The sequence below is a fragment of the Rhagoletis zephyria genome, unplaced genomic scaffold (genome assembly GCF_001687245.7).
Source record: "Rhagoletis zephyria isolate East Lansing unplaced genomic scaffold, Rhagoletis_zephyria_1.1 Rzeph_scaffold_01276, whole genome shotgun sequence".
Classification (NCBI taxonomy): domain Eukaryota; kingdom Metazoa; phylum Arthropoda; class Insecta; order Diptera; family Tephritidae; genus Rhagoletis; species Rhagoletis zephyria.
In genome coordinates this window covers 100,138-111,694 of record NW_016158360.1, presented here as the reverse complement: position 1 = coordinate 111,694, position 11,557 = coordinate 100,138, and the positions used below count along the sequence as shown (strand labels likewise).

Sequence of the window (11,557 nt, the reverse complement as noted above, 5' to 3'; positions counted from 1 at the left end):
AGCCCCAAAAGCTCCAAAAGGGCCAAAATGGCAACACTGGTTACAATTCAGTTTCTCAATACCAACTCCAGCAAAGTGTTGAGCAACTTAGCTTACATATAATGAAGCATAAATGCATACATACATACATCCATACTAATTACATGCATTCATATTCTGTTTGCTGCGTTGCCATACTCTATAAGCTGTACGCTGTGCGGTGTACGAGTATCTTGGAATTGGCTTGAATCACTTCGGCATTTTATGGCCTAAATCCATGTAGGCCTTGAGGAGTCGTAGCGCTCACAGTTCAGTTCATCGCTCGAAATGAAGCGCGCGCGCAACTGAACGGAAAGTTAACGAGCGTTTGGCTACGTACATATTTATGTATGTACATATGTGGAGACGGTGAGCAGTGTGGGGCGTGCGGCTCGCGGCGGAACGCACAAGCGGCAGTGATGGCGGTGCACTATTCCGATTTCCCGACTTTGTGAATTGCTCGCACGGCAGCGGTTCGCTCGGTCGGTGTTGCTGGTTTGCGACATGGTGAGGTGGGCAGCATGGTTTGGCATCGTCGCTGCAACAAAGCAGCCCAGCAACGCTTGACGCTACACACCAGCCATGGACCCGCTTGCCGCTACCAGTGTGTTTTCGGATGCGGACGTTTTTGCACGTTTGTACGGTCGCTCGTTCGCTCACTTATTTGTCTGTCCGGTCCTCCGTTTCGTTTTTATTCTAATTTTTTTTGTGTTCACATCGTGCGCTGTTCTTCTTCGATAGCAAGTGATTCTTAGAGTTCCTTAGTTTTGTTGTATGCATAATTGACGTTGTTTTTATTGCAGTGTTTGTTGTTAGCTAGTTATCATTGCATTTGCTTTAGAGCTAGTCGTGTTTTTAGTTGCACTTATTGGTTCCAAGTCTTATATTTGCATTGTACATTAATTTCGGTAAGCAGTCTGCAGCGGAACACGCCGCGGGGTACGTCGGAAGCGCGTTACGGGTTCTGCTCTGTCAAACAGGCACTTGACTTCGTCGTCATATCGTCACCCCTGGCAGGAGCTGCTGTTGCGCCATACGGTTTTGTCGGTAATTTCTGCGACCTACTACTACTACTACTACTATAAAGAAGCAAAAACAATTCACAAAACTAACAACCAGTAGAACAAGCAAAGATTATAGCAAGAGAAGCAATAACCAATCTACCGATCAACCGAACGACCGACCAATTTAACCGAAACTCATTAAATGCACTCTGGTAGTGCAGTTCGGCGCAATGCAACACAAAAATGGATGTTGCAGTGTGTGCTGGGTGTGGGCGGGGAGCTGGAATCGCCGATGATGAACTACGCAGAGTGTGCGGCGGTGCGAGAGTGCACCTTGCCATATCACAAAATTGACTAGGAATTGCGAAACAAACACAAAATTAAAGAAAAAAACAGAAACTCAAAAAATAACGACAGTAAAAAATGAAACAAACAAATCAAATGCATTGGGGACTATCCCAATTGCATGCGAGTTCTCTATTTACATGTGTGTGTGTGAGCGTATGTGTGTGGCATTCATGGTTACCTATGAATATTATATGAAATAGAATTGAAGGTATCGCAACAAATTGAGCAAGCCCAAAAAGATGCGTAGATACACATTGGCCAGTTTTTGTACTACATATGTATATACATACATATATTAGGGTGGTCCAAAAATGCATGTGAAAAACTAAAGTCGGAATTTTAACGCTCTCATCCCTAGTATTGTTGTATATCGGAAAATAGTTTTTATTTTGAAATTAAAAAATATTTTGTTTTTATATGGAAGAATTAGTTTTTCTTAGAAATGTTATAGAATTCTTGAAGATCAATATTTTAGATCTAAAAACTCTGTTTCTCTTCAGGAGACTTCCAATATTAATACCCTATTGTTTATTTTACCATGTTTTAATACTAACGATTTTTTTGCATTTTTGGGGTTTTGGGGGACCTATACAAATAGTTACGATTAAAAAGTGGATAAATGAACAATTGGGTATTATTATTGGAAGTATCTTGAAGATAAATAGTGTTTGAGCTCTTTGAGCTGTTCCCAAAAATTTTTTGATTTCAAAATAAAAAGACAAGGGTATACAATTTTTTCCGTATGGAACATTCCTAGGGGGTGAGAGCATTAAAATTCGGACTTAACTTTTTTACGGACCACCCTAATGTGCATACATATGTTATTTGTAATTAAGGTGAGTACATATGTACATACATAGGTGTAAGTTAAGTGTAAAAAATAAAATAACTACATAGTCTAAACATTTTGGGCTACTCACTAGTATGTTTGTGCGTTTGAAATCTGGGATTATCTACTTGTTCAGTTGGAATTGCAAGCAGACCTACTTAAATGCTATGTGCCGGAGAGGTTTTTTTCGGTACTAGTTATTGATTTCGGGTTGTGTAAAACGATTTTTTCTTGAGAATTGTTTCCTTGCAGGAAAGTTATGAAGATCACCTCAAAGATATTTTTGAGCAAAAGAAAAAAACGAAGCAGAAAATATTTCGAAAAGCATTTTCATTTATTAGTTGTAATCATTGCCAGAGACTGAATTTTTCTTAGGAAAAAATAAATATATGCTTTTTTTAATATTCGGCAAAATTCCTCTCGGATTCATTCCTTAACAAAGTTTAAAACTAATTAGGTCGTTTGGTTATGATGGCGAACATATGTGAGCTGAGCTGAATGGTGTTGAAAATACCCATATAAACACGTTTTCTATATGAATAAAACTTGCTAAGGAAAAAAGTGAAGTCGGAATTTTAATACTCTCAGCCCCTGGGATTGTTCTATACCGAATAACATACCGCTATATTTTGTATACATATTTACATAAAATGACGTTTCACTACTTGTTTTGTCGTAGAATACGTCTTACGTTTCCATATGGAGGCTATGCTCAAACGTTGTAGTTGTACAGCTTCACGAAAACGCTGATTGCACGAGAACTTACCCTGCAAAAAATTGTGCGACTAATCTCTAAAGAGAGTATACCGAGATTACTCTCAATCAGGTACAATTGGGCATAAATTAGTCGCAACTAGTCTCATACGGGTACTATTGTGGATCATTTAGTCTCGATTCATCCATCACGGGTATATTTGGAGATCAATTAGGCCCCGACTCATCTCTAACGGGTACTATTAACGATTTAATGATATGTACGCACTTTGTTAATGAAATTTCATGTGCGGCGCTGGCACATAGAGAGAGTATTCGCTTAACAAAACTGAGAACACCGGTTCGAATCTCAGCTGGCGCAAATTTTTATTTTTATTTTTTAAAAGTGACTAGTCGCTTTTTATACCCGTTCGGGTATAAAGGTGAACAATTAGTCTCTTCATAGGATATGCTCGAACAAAAGCGATCAATTCATTCCATATAAAGAGATCAAAAGTGGTATTAGTCGCATGCTCCTTTGCGATTGCTCCCGGAGTCATCCCGGATTAGTCGCATTTTTTGCAGGGTATGAAGCGATTTCAAACAAAAGTGTGGCGTCTCGAAGATAAAATTCCCAGCCTTTCGACAGATTAATTTTTGTAAGTAACTAATTTGGTTTTTGTCGTAGAAACAACGGTAAATATTGCCATATTTTGGCGTCACTTCGAGCCTTTAAAGTGCTCTAGCAACTTATGATTGGCAGATATAACTTTCAGTTTCGGGATAAATGTAGGTTCTCTGGAGTAATAGAAATATTATCGTGTACAAATTTTATATAAATTCAACTAATATTGAGCGTTTTAAGGCAACAAATTGTTGAAAAAATTAGCAGATTCCCGATAATAATACCCAATTGTTTATTTAACCATTTTTTCATCGCAACTATAAGTTATAGGTCCGCCAAAAACCCACAAAAACCACGAAAAATGCAACGGACGGACCATTAAAAAATCGTTAGTTTTAAAAAATGGTTGAATAAACAATTGGGTATTATTATTGAAAGACTCTTGAAGGGAACCAGAGTTTTTTGATCGAAAAATTTTGATTTTCAAGAATTCTATACCATTTCTACGAAAAGTTGTTGTTTCCCATATAAAAATAGTTGGAAAACTTTGAGCGCTTTGAGCGACCCCCAAATGTTTTTTGATTTCAAAATACAAAAATAGGGGTATACTTTTTTCGATACAGAACAATCCTAGGGGGTGGGAGCATACAATTCCAATTAAGGTCCCATTTGCGTTCTAGAGATATTTGATTTTTGTACAATGTCTATGAAGATAATACTGTATGTTTCGCTTTAAATTTGGTGTGCGGGTTTATCTGAGAATAAACCATTGGAATATTTATAAAAGCATTTTGAATAAAAATGATTCTCTTAATTTTATTTAGAAATTTCCGTTGGGATTCTCAATATAACCGTACGTCATGCGGACTGCGCCCCTCGTACGGATGGGCGGAAACGGAGGGTAAAAACCGTTGGTTTTATTATTATTATTATTAATATTATTATAACACACACATGTTTTCCACAGAAACGGTAATAAGAGAAGCAGCATCTAAAGTGAAGGCGTCTAAACATTGTCATAGGTCGTTTCAAAATTCTTAACTCTACAAATGGTAATACATGCACACTACATGCATACAAACGTACATAGTAGCAACTGCTTTATGTGTGCGCAATACACGCTCGCTTCATACATACCCCGTAAGAAAGATTAAGTAGTATAAAAATTTCAGGAAAGCTGTATTTTACTCGTAACCTAAAGCAACAAAAGACCAAATGTTGTTTTTTACAATATTTTTGGATATAAAATTTACATGGCCGATCCTAAAAAAAATTAAAATATTGTTTAACAGATTATTTAGTAGTAACGAAAAATTTAATTAACTCCAGTATCGCCAATGCCATGCCGCACACGTTCTTCGTTTGTAACAACACGCAAAATTTTAAGCACATGTTTATCATACAGGCAGATGAGATTTGAATTGAAAGTTGTTCAATAAACTACAACAAAATTTTGCTTCCGATTTTGCTGAAAAATAAATAATAAAATAACATTTGAACATTTTTAGCACTTAGTATAAAAATTGGCAAATTTTGAATTACAAAAATGGGTTTTACTTTTATTTTAATAAAAAGGTTACGTAACACTGATGGTAAAAACGCATAACTAAGCCCACAACCACTCATGAGTTTATGAGAACTTCGATACATAATATGGATGTCTCATACTTAATATATAAAGGTTTTATGTATGAAAGAAATGTTATGAAAGCATTTACAAACGCGGTAGTTAGATCCTTCTTCAACTCGATATTCCTGCAGTCATAACATAAACATAACATATGGATAGATACATCCATACATATGTACATATATACATATCCTGCGGGGAGTGACGTTAGCTCATACCTAACTGTATATTTTGTTCGAAAAAGTCTTAGTACTTTTTTTGGCGATGACCGCAAAATAGTCAGATTTGGATACCTCTGCATTACATGTCAACTAACTACTTTTGAACATGAAATATTAATAAAAACGATTTTGTTATTTTTATTTTTTATTTTTATTTACTTAAATTATATTTAACATTGCATATTTGTTCACATATTCTGCTATAGGTGGTCCCATATTCGAATTCCGTCAGTCATAACATCAAATATAAAATTTCGATCTTCATTTCATTTGTCTCGAATCGGAAAAAGTATTTGTGAAGTGCAGAAAAAAGTGCATTCGTAGTATTTTTTGTATGATGTTGAATATCCTAATAATAAAAACTTGTTTAAAGAAAACACACTTCCGATTACGCCTGCTTGACTCCTGCGTGACTTTACAACTCGCTTTAAGTTGGTTGTGTCATAGCCAATTAAAAGTTAGGTATTAATCGAAATCGCGTAAAAAAACCTCACTACAAGTTCGTTATTTTTAACAATTTATAATTTTTCACTGCAGGGTATGTTCATCCATGCAAGCGGACGTGTAGATACACAAACAGATAAATTTTACAAACTACCCTGTGGGGAAAATCTCTAGTTCTGAACTGGGGCGCTTCTAGTACATATAGACCCAGTACTGGTCGCGATAAATCTCTTTTGCATGCAAGCAACTGGCGAATTTAACATAGCGATGTCCCAGGAAGTGTCAATTGCCCCCCGCAGCATCCCTTTTTCGATAGTTCCGAACTGGTCCTAAATTCTATAGTTCCGAACCAGTTCTGAAATCGACAGACGAAAGTAAAAAGTATCATGATTTTTCAATCTTTTTGGTTCTTCCGTGTGTGCGATTTTAAGTTATTTTGGAAATGTGTTTTCAATTTGAAATTAAATTTGTTTGAATGATTGTAAGAAATGTACGTTTACATACCTTTAGCTGTAGCTGAGTTTGCAGAGTTGCTCGCTGTTATTTCTTAGATTCCAGACGGTCCCAAGATGTTGAAATGTTAACACAAATTTTAATTTTGTATTACCAAGCTATGAAAAAGCATATGCGAAGCGCAGAATAGAAGCGTATTTGAACGAAAAAGCCGCCGAACACATATCTATGTATGTCCTAGGAAGTGTCAATTGCCCCCGCTGCATCCCGTATTTGATAGTTTCAAATTAATTCTAAATTCGACAAATAAGATCTAGTTCGTTCTGCATCCCTTCTTCTATAGTTCCGAACCATGTCTAAATTCGTCACTTTAGATATCGATTTCTAGTGAAAAAACTGAAATAAATTAGTTTTTTAAAAGTACCACTTTTCTCCGATTTTGGACTGGTGGGGATTTAGTGGAAAGGCCTAGACCAAGTGGAAATAGAACCGCCAAAGAAACCAACACTATTAACGGTGGGCCTTGTGGTGATGTTAAAACGTACACTATGCAACGAAATTTCGACTCTTTTAAAAAATCTCATGAGTTGTTTTTTTTAGTGTGACTCCCTTCTCTCTGCAGAGGAAAAAATGCTGAAGCATTCTTGCCACTCCAAAAAATCATAATTGTGTTTTTTTAATACCTTTGGAAGGTTTTCAAATAGGATGTTCATATAAGAGGCACAGCCGCTAAACGTAAACGTAGAATACGTAGAATACATGAAATATTCGTTTTGATTGTTTTGAATTGAATTTAATAAATCAATATGAATAGCAAAATATTAATAATTAGCAATAGAGATTAGCAGATCCACATTAACTTCGATCATATGCACCATCAGCTTATAAATAGATATATGCCATGACGTGTAGCACTGCTTCGATTCATTTTTATTTCCTTTCATACTGCAGAAATTTGTATTACTTTTTATATTAGCCTAGGTCCCGGTATTAGTATTCTTCTTCGTGTTCGTGCTCGTCTTCGCATTATCATCGTCTTCGCATTATCATCGTCTTCGAATTTGTGCATAAGTTAGCTAAGACTTCTGAAACAGCTGGCAACCCTCCTAAATATAGTTAAGAAATCAACATTACTCTTGCGTCTGATATTGTGATACCTACATATTTCATGTGACTGATGAATTAAGTTCAACTTGATTTTTTAAATACTTGACAACGCTCCTAAATACAATTCAGAAATAAAGCCTTTTTAAACCCATTTCATTTGATACCCATATTTTTCATAAATGCCTTAACTTATTAAATAATTTGAGTTTACCCTTTTAAACAGGTGGCAAACCTCCTTAATATTCTAAATATTCAAACTNTTTATATGTATTTACATACATACGCTGCGATTAGGTTATAAATGTTGGGCCATCTGTTACTCAAAAGCCGAAATACCTACACACATATACTTTTTGTCTCCTTATTTCCAACACATGCACGTGTTTGCAAAATGATGACGAAGTGCTTTTGTATGGAAAATCATTTATGCCCATATATTTGAATAAACTAAACATACTTAAAAGATATCAACCAATACTACCCATATAACAAATGAAAGGAAAAAATTTGAGTTTTTGATTAAAGAAAACAAAAACAAAATCATTCGAGCGGTTTTCGAGCAGTTTGAAAAAAAAGCTAATTATTTCAACAATTTTTTGCATTAAAATGCTCAATATTTGTTCAAATTTGTACACGATAATATTTCTATTGCTCCAAGGAACCCTTATCCCGCAAATGAAAGTTATATCTGCAAATGAAAAGTGGTTAGAGCACTTTAAAGACTCAAAATTTACCCCAAAACAAGCCAATATTTACTGTTGTTTATTGGATNTAATACCGAAATATTTACACAGAGTACTCTAAATAGTGAAAAATCGAAAGCCTCTAAATAGTGAACAAAATTTTAAAAGCAACGGCAAGCAGAAATTGACAAAAAATACCATATTTAAACGGAAATGAAAGCNACATTACTTACAGAAGTGAATCTGTCGATAGGTTTGGAGTTTTGTCTTTGAAACGCCATACCTATCTTTGAAATCGCTTCATTAGTTCTCGTGTAATAAGCGTTTTCGTGAAGCTCTAAAAATTANAAGAAACCGAATACATTACTTACAGAAACGCCATACCTATCTTTGAAATCGCTTCATTAGTTCTCGTGCAATAAGCGTTTTCGTGAAGCTCTAAAAATTAGAACTACAACATGGAGGCTATGCCATATCGAAACGTAAGACGAATTCTACGTAAAAAAATGACAGCATGCAGAATATTTGTCAAAATTTACCTCCAATGATTTGTGTGCCACCAAATGAAAAAAAAANAGAGTACTCTAAATAGTGAAAAATCGAAAGCCTCTAAATAGTGAACAAAATTTTAAAAGCAACGGCAAGCAGAAATTGACAAAAAATACCATATTTAAACGGAAATGAAAGCGGTTATTCCCTGAAATTTATCACTTTATGTTTCTTACTAGAAAAGCTGCTACTATTTGATGCTAACGTTAATTTGGTGCTTGTNTATGCCATATCGAAACGTAAGACGAATTCTACGTAAAAAAATGACAGCATGCAGAATATTTGTCAAAATTTACCTCCAATGATTTGTGTGCCACCAAATGAAAAAAAAANGTGTGCTAATAAATTTAGCATTTAAATAATTGTTAAGTGTTATCATGTCTGCGAGGAAATTCCTTTCGTTTAAGCAAAAATCTGAAATTTTTGAAAAAATCGGAAATCTTCATAGAATGGTTTCACCATTGCTTCGTCCCTCACGTACATGAGTAATACATTTAAAATTCCCAACAGTTTTACCGAGTATTTTTTCGTTTTTAATTGTTATTAGGTTCAAAATTATTTGTTAAGCTATCCTATTGCTTGATAACACCCCTAGCCATCAGCCAGAAGATGAACTTAAAACTGCTAATGGCTCAATATTCGTGGTTTATATGCCTCCAAATTTAACGCCTTTTATTCAGCCTATGGATCAAAATATGGTTCGCTTAACTAAGCTGTACTACAAAAAACATCTGCTGTTATTAGCTGTAGGAAAAGATGACATCACACAAATTTTAAAAACTTTAACTTTTAAAGATGCTGTATAATTTTTAATGCTCGGAAATCCTATGAAAGCCACTGAAGCTATTAAAAACTGATTATGCTGGCATAATAGTATTGAGAACTCTACGTGAAAAAGCGGTCCAAAAGTCAATTTCCTCATGCATGAATCGCGAATTCTTTCAATAAACATTCATATGCCCGTTTATATTTTCCTAATATATATACATTTATTCCAAAGATCTGTTGCACTTACATACACAAACATGAATTTTGAGCAAATAAGACAAGTTTTTGAACAAAATAAGTCAACCTTAATATAGTGAACAACCTGGATGCTGTGAACAGGCCATGCAAAAATTAGTTCACTATATCCAGACACGATTTATATGTATTTACATACATACGCTGCGATTAGGTTATAAATGTTGGGCCATCTGTTACTCAAAAGCCGAAATACCTACACACATATACTTTTTGTCTCCTTATTTCCAACACATGCACGTGTTTGCAAAATGATGACGAAGTGCTTTTGTATGGAAAATCATTTATGCCCATATATTTGAATAAACTAAACATACTTAAAAGATATCAACCAATACTACCCATATAACAAATGAAAGGAAAAAATTTGAGTTTTTGATTAAAGAAAACAAAAACAAAATCATTCGAGCGGTTTTCGAGCAGTTTGAAAAAAAAGCTAATTATTTCAACAATTTTTTGCATTAAAATGCTCAATATTTGTTCAAATTTGTACACGATAATATTTCTATTGCTCCAAGGAACCCTTATCCCGCAAATGAAAGTTATATCTGCAAATGAAAAGTGGTTAGAGCACTTTAAAGACTCAAAATTTACCCCAAAACAAGCCAATATTTACTGTTGTTTATTGGATAGAAACCGAATACATTACTTACAGAAGTGAATCTGTCGATAGGTTTGGAGTTTTGTCTTTGAAACGCCATACCTATCTTTGAAATCGCTTCATTAGTTCTCGTGTAATAAGCGTTTTCGTGAAGCTCTAAAAATTAGAACTACAACATGGAGGCTATGCCATATCGAAACGTAAGACGAATTCTACGTAAAAAAATGACAGCATGCAGAATATTTGTCAAAATTTACCTCCAATGATTTGTGTGCCACCAAATGAAAAAAAAAACTTACATTTGGTAAAAGATGACTATGATTTAAGAAACTAAAATGCCATTTTTACAATTTTAATTGGCAAACTCGAAATTCATTCTAAAATTGTTACATACATGAAGAATGTAATATATATGTGCACAAGGAATATTATGTAAAAATCTTCCACGCCAATATTTAATTACTTTTAGTTTAAGTGTAGCCTTTCGAATATATTTTGACATACAATATATTTAGGAAATTTGTCTACAGATTTAATAAAAATTCCGACCGGCTAAATAGGCCAGTCCTGTAGACCTGTTGTTCGCTACACAAGACCTGCTTCAACAATGCACTCGAGCCAAATCTATTTAAAATAATTTAAAGCTATCAACAATTCTGCTCTCCAAGATCGTGCCAACTGAGCATTGGGATTTTCTTTCATAAGTGAAACCAGCCTTTCGAGTTGGTGTTCAGTATTCACGACCTTAGACATGGGCGTAGCCAGAAGGAAATTTAAGGGGACCTCGTATAAAATTTTATTTTTTCAAAGCCACTAATTTTTACTGAAAAATTGTTTTTTATAGTTTAAAATTATTGTAACAAATAGAGGTATGTTGTACATAAACACATAAATAGAATTTCGAAAAAGTTGATATAAAACTATTCGTCGATATTACTGCACATGTTTTTTTCCGAGGAGGACGCATCGAAAGCCTAACCCCGTCAGTGTGAGACTTTAACACGTTCTCTGTCCAATGAATCACATGTGACTCATGAGAACAGTTTTGTACCTCGTCTCACAAGTCCATGAATCATATATGAGCAAAATCAATGCTGACTTCAGATACATATTTCTAGGTATTCTGCAAAAGATATAGTGTTTTTATGTGGAAACATACACAGTTGTGGTTTGAATATGATACATTGGACGTACCTTATCGAAAACTATTTCCCACGCTTATGTATAATAAATGGGAAATTAAATATTTTATTTTTTTTGCATAAGGGTATATAATCTACGCTCTTTGCATATTTTATTATGGAAATAATAGCGAATCAGATAAAGAAT

The 11,557-nt window shown here is 34.6% G+C and overlaps 1 protein-coding gene across 1 annotated transcript in view; it reads left to right on the top strand.

Moving 5' to 3' along the window:
* Nucleotides 1–492: 492 nt before the first annotated feature.
* LOC108363434 (asparagine-rich zinc finger protein AZF1) overlaps nt 493–11,557 on the top strand; it is a 98,482-nt gene continuing 87,417 nt past the window's right edge. Inside the window, exon 1 of the mRNA XM_017616800.1 lies at nt 493–1,065. The gene's annotated coding sequence lies outside the window, so the exon portion shown is untranslated. The remainder of the gene's footprint in view (nt 1,066–11,557) is intronic.